The 5,706-nt window shown below is 38.3% G+C and overlaps 1 non-coding gene across 1 annotated transcript; it reads left to right on the top strand.

The window, feature by feature from the left end:
- The first annotated feature begins 2,010 nt into the window (after positions 1-2,010).
- On the top strand, positions 2,011-2,174 carry LOC142461814 (U1 spliceosomal RNA). The gene has a single exon (XR_012787007.1). It is a non-coding gene; the product is annotated as a U1 spliceosomal RNA (small nuclear RNA).
- Positions 2,175-5,706: the final 3,532 nt, after the last annotated feature.

The raw sequence follows: 5,706 nt of genomic DNA, 5'->3' as shown, positions 1-5,706 counted from the left end.
AGATCACGTACAGATGTTTGTTCTACCATATTCATGGAAGCACAGTAGCAATAGCAAAAAAACTGGAAATAGCCTTAATTCCCACAAGAAGAGTAGATTTATAAAAAAAAAAAAAAACTCTTGGTGCGTATACACCGTGGAATACTATGCATCCCTTAAAAACATCAATGAAACCACAAAACACCTCTGAGACATGGAAGGAGGTAGAAGACATATGCTGAGCAATGTTAGTCGAGCACAGAAGGATAAATGTTGTATGAGTCCACTATTGTAGAAGCAAGCAGCAGAACGGGCACAAGTTCAAGCTTGTAGGGCATCCAGTCTTCTGGGTGGGGGGCCAGACAGCCTGGTGGAGTGCTTGACTGGTCAAATGAAGAATACACCACCCACTCCAGGTAAGTATTTCATAGGTCACTTGACTGGAGGGCACCTCACGTCAGCTGGCAACAGATGGTTGAGGAAGGGGAGGGGGATGTTGTCTACTGAGTGGTTGTCATGGAAATCTATTATGAGCCCTATCCGAAAGCCCTATCACAGGGATGGGAGACAGATGGAAAAGACACACAGCAGAGGGGAAAGGGAACAAACACTGGGGGAACACAAAGGAATGTCTGTTGGTAGGAAAAAAGGGAGCCAGATCCCCAGGTAGGGGGATGGATGACTGAAAATGCTTTGGGGGACACTAAGGAGGGGGGCAAGTGACTTTGGTGGCATGCAATAGATGTGCCACATTGATCGTGTACGTCTAGGGGAAACTCAGAGAACCAGGCCAGGTGCTGTGGAACAAAGGGTCACTGAATCCTGGATCTTTGGGGTACACGGCACGCTCCATAGTTTATGCCAGTGAGGTCACAGTGGCAACTCCACCAGATAAGCTGAACCCTACCTCAGACATACTTGTAACCTGAAGACTTCAGTAGAATAACACATGGTATCTGAGGAAGCAGAAGACAGCTATACCAAGAGTGGAGAACACGTGGTAGACTGATGAAATAGTTAAGGTTTATTGTGCCAACCTGGCCAGTAAACACATGTGGGATTAATTGAAGGACGGAGAGCTAAATGACTCGGTGAGCCTCTCCTTTCTAGTTCTCTTGTCTCTTGCTTTCTGCTGGCTAGACCAGGGTGTAGCTACCTTAGCCAATTCTCTGCTTCAACTGACAAGGTTCACTTCCCGTGAGACATCCCTGAGGAGAACCACATGGACCTACCCCGATACAGCTCTAGGTGCTGGAGAAGCCATGTGGAGACCCCTGCCAGCACTGAGATGCTTACATTGCCCCTGAATTCAATGACTTTCTACCCACTAGCCTGTGATCCTCCAGCATTCAGTGTCATTGTGTGTGTTTTGTGAGGTTGAGGAAGACTTCCTGGTTGGTGTCAGTCACATAGGCTAATGTGGGACTTATGGGCTTGGACTGGACTGGGTTGGAATGCTTTCTTAATGTACACTTACCTTTAATATAAAACTGGCTATTATACACATATGAGTTTCTGTGGATTTGTTTCTCTAGTCCACCCAGACTAACACAGATGGCAACCCAGATCCTGTTTCATCAACACCTTACATGCTATATTAGGATATGCATCATTTTGGCAAAGGGATGATGGACATTTTGCAGCATTTCATTTGTGCCTGTTCATAGAAGAGTGTATCTAAGAGGTCATTGTCATTGGGGTTACCCTATGGGAGTTTTGTTATTTGTTTTACTGGTTTTTGGTAAATGAAACCCAGGACTGATGAGTCTACAGGGACAGCAATAGAACAAGCAAATGGGGCGGGTAAAATGGAGGCAATATCAAGGTGATCAGGAAGGAAAAGTGTATTGAGAAACTGATTATGGAAACAATTGTACAATTCTGTTTGATGAGATTGGACTATGGAATGATATTACATAGGTATTAAGACCCACACAATAACAAATTAAAAGGAGGGAAAAAAGCATACTCGTGGATCCAGGAATGGATTTTGGGCTCACAGTGAATCATAGCTCCAACTTCAAAACAATTAGTTCTACCTGGCAAGGGAGATACCGTGATCACGAAGATGGTTTTCCCAGGGTGAGGCGAATCCATTGCACTCCGGATTTGCTGACCCCTGCGATTTCCCCAAATGCAGGAAACTCAGGTGCAGAATTTGTGGTCGTGGGAAACTGCATTCATGCTCTCCTCTGAAAAAAAACAACAACAACAATTAGTTCTTATATCATGGCTCTGCTGATACTCACCCTCAGGAAGGGAACACCAAAAATAGAGGTGCTATTGCAAAATGTAGGTGGTACCAGGCTAGCAGATACAATAGAGTCTGGAGTCTTAAAGGACTGTTTTCAAACAAGGAGCCATCGAGGTGAGATGTCAAAAGAGTCCACATGGAAGAGGCCCATTGTAGTAGTTACAGAATCTGTTGTTGATTTGAAACTTAAGAGTGAAGGGGTGGAGTTTAACCTGTCAATCAGGTTGCAGCTTGATGACCATATTTGTAGGCACGAAGGAGATAAATAGCTCACTAGAGGGGGAATACATGCTCAATCCCTGTGAGACATTCCTGTTGAGAAGACATGTGGAGCTACACTAGAGTCCTGGAGCGGAAGGAGCCACATGGAGACTCCTGCCAGCACAGAGATGCTTACACTGACACTGGATCCACAAGACTTCCCACCCACTTGTCTGTGATTACCTGCATTCAACACCATTACATGTATTGTGTGAAACTAAAGAGGAATTTTATAGATTGTTATAGGACATGTGGGCTAATTTCGGACTTAAGTACTTGATCTGGACTGGGCTGGGATGTTTTCTCAATATTCAATTGCTCTTGTATAAAACCCTCTTTCTTTCACACATATGAGTGTCTATGAATTTGTTTCTCTAGTCTACCCAGACTAACACACACACACACACACACTATCATTGGTCACTAAAGCATAGTAAATCATATAATCTGACATCGAAGGGGAGACTAGTATCAGAGCCTAAATTAAGAGAAGCCAGTGGTACAGAAGACTATGGTTGACAGTGGGAGCCCAAGATATATTTGTGAAACTACATAGGAAATAAGTCTCTGGAGAAATCCCTCTATCTGCAATTGAGGGATGTGACAAAAGTGGTTACCAAACAGAGAGCTTTGGAGAGATGTGTATAGAAGATCAAAGGTGTAAAACTGACTTGAAAATTTAAAACATGTCAGTATATCCCCCCTAAGATGTATGCTGGACCTGACCTAGTTTCCAAAACTCTATATCTTTGCTTGGAGTGTTCTGTTTGGGTTTTGCCTGTCCAGACTATCTAGGATATATCGCAGAGGTGCCATGTCCTTGCAGGGCACTGTCTTGAAGTTGTGTTGTATGTTTTTGTATTTTTCGGTATATGAAATCCAGGATTGATGAACCTAGAAAGATACCAAGGGGATACAAGTTTTGAGAAGAGGGTGGGTATACTGGTAGATAGGGTGAAGGGGAGATGAGGTCAAGGGGTCCATGTATAAAAAGGATGTTTGGAAACTGATTGCGGCAGCAATTGTACAATTCTCCTTGATGTGATTGAACTTTGGAATGATATGATATGAATAAAAAAACAAATAAATGCATCCACAATGTCACTCAAACAAAATCAACTATTAACATATGGCTTTTATTATATTCTCTGTTTTGCATTTTCTATGAACGACTGCTCAAAGCTATAAAATTACAATGTAAAATGTGTATTGAATTTTTATTACAGCATGAATATTTCCCCATATTATTTTCTTCAATGTTCAAAAATTTTCTTCAGCATTTTCTAATGCCTAAAAAATTCAACTTTTGTGTGATAAGTGTTTTCAGTTTTAATATTCCCATAGGGTAGAATATTTAGGAAGCCATTTTTATTCATAAACAAAGTGCATAAAACTCTGATTTCATCGCTGAATATTTCTTGAAGATAATTTCACAAGTTGAATTACTAAGTTAAAATACGTAAATTTTAAGATGTTTAACTTATACTGTTAAATGTTCTTCAGAAGCATTATAACATCTTGCATAATTGTTTCACAGAAAATAGTAGAGTACAAAAATATGTACTTTATCAAATCTTCATCAGTAGCCTGCATTATAGTTCTTTATATATAATGCAATTTAATATGCAACACATGTTATCACATATTGCATCATTTCTTATTTTTGGTTCAATCTAATTTTATGTTTTAAAATGTTTCCTTACAGTTTGACTATTTAGATCATTTACCAGCTTTTATTGGTAATATTTTCTTTTTTTTAAGAGTTAGTATTTTTTAATAGTATTCTTTCTATAGTCAGTTTACTTAAGTAAAGATTTTTATATACATGCAAATATGTCTCCTGGATACTTCATTCATTTCATTATGTACCATCAATGTTCATGAACAGGCTACATAATACTTATCATATTCAATCCATAATTTCTATTATAAATTCTAAATTCCTTTTAAATGTTTACATTTTTAATCTGAGATAAACACCTACTTATATTTTTAACTAGAACATTAAAGTCCTTATTTAGCTTAGTAGTTAAATAGACATTGCTTTTTCTTATTGTGAGGGTAGACACATTTTAAGCATCATTTTAAGTATCTTACTCCTGGCTCAGGTTTTGAAATGTATGTTGTGTCTAAGATCTCTGTTCTTTTATGCTGTCCTTTAGTTTAAAATTTTGAAGATACCTTACCATTTTAAATGCTGTACTTCCAAGCACTTGTTTTGAGTGCCTATATTTATAAGAAAAGACAACAAACAGTTGTCCTTTGTCCAATGTCACTCACGGTGATCTTACATTTTTGAACATAGAACCAGGAGCCAACAGATTTTCAATGGCTGAGTGATTAGGTTTTTCTTTCAAAGATGCCTTCAACTGTCAACATTTCCATTCGTCACCATGTCCACCACCTGAGGATCTACTTTCTTGAAAAGTTCTCCTAATTTGTTTTTTGTTTGTCCCATGATTTAGACTCATATATAATTTTATAATGTGTGCTAAAATTAAAAAATGCAATAATTTCTCAATTTGCATATGTCATATGAATTAAACTGCTGCTATTCTAGAAGTTATTGGATTAACTTACCATCTATTTCCCTCCATCTCCTCAACCTTCCCTCTGCCCCTTTTAGTTTAGATATATGTTGAACTCCGGACTACTTTATGTCAGCAAACCTATGCTTTCATAAAGAGCAGCTGTGGATAAATTATTGATTGATAGCCTTATATATAACCAGCTATTCTTATGAAAAAGAATAAAATAAGTTCTGATACATGGAAAGCTAGTAGCTACTCAGCAACATAACATAGAATAGGTCATGTATCAATCTCACGGCCATCAAATCTACTCTGACTCCTAGTGACCTGTGACAAACCAGAATTTCTTTTCATCAGTCTTATTGGCATATAATTCACATATTATACAATTCAATAATTCAACCACATAAAGAAGAGTTTTAGTCATCATTGCAGTTTTAGAACATTTTCTTAATTCTTCTACCTGTTATTTGTTCCCCCTTTCCCCAAGCCACCCTGTCATACCCCAAGGAACCACTGATCCAATACTGTCTGTTTCTATAGACTTACCTATACAGGATTTCATGTACAGAAAAATATTAAAATAAAACCCCAAAAATAACGACAATAACAAAGTAAAACACATTAAACATCAATTGAAAAGGAAGCACAAAATATTAAAAACCAGTATAAATGTAATGA

Source organism: Tenrec ecaudatus, chromosome 11 (assembly GCF_050624435.1).
Source record: "Tenrec ecaudatus isolate mTenEca1 chromosome 11, mTenEca1.hap1, whole genome shotgun sequence".
Taxonomy (NCBI): domain Eukaryota; kingdom Metazoa; phylum Chordata; class Mammalia; order Afrosoricida; family Tenrecidae; genus Tenrec; species Tenrec ecaudatus.
The sequence above is the reverse complement of the archived record's forward strand: the minus strand, read 5'-3'. Positions and strand labels throughout refer to the sequence as shown.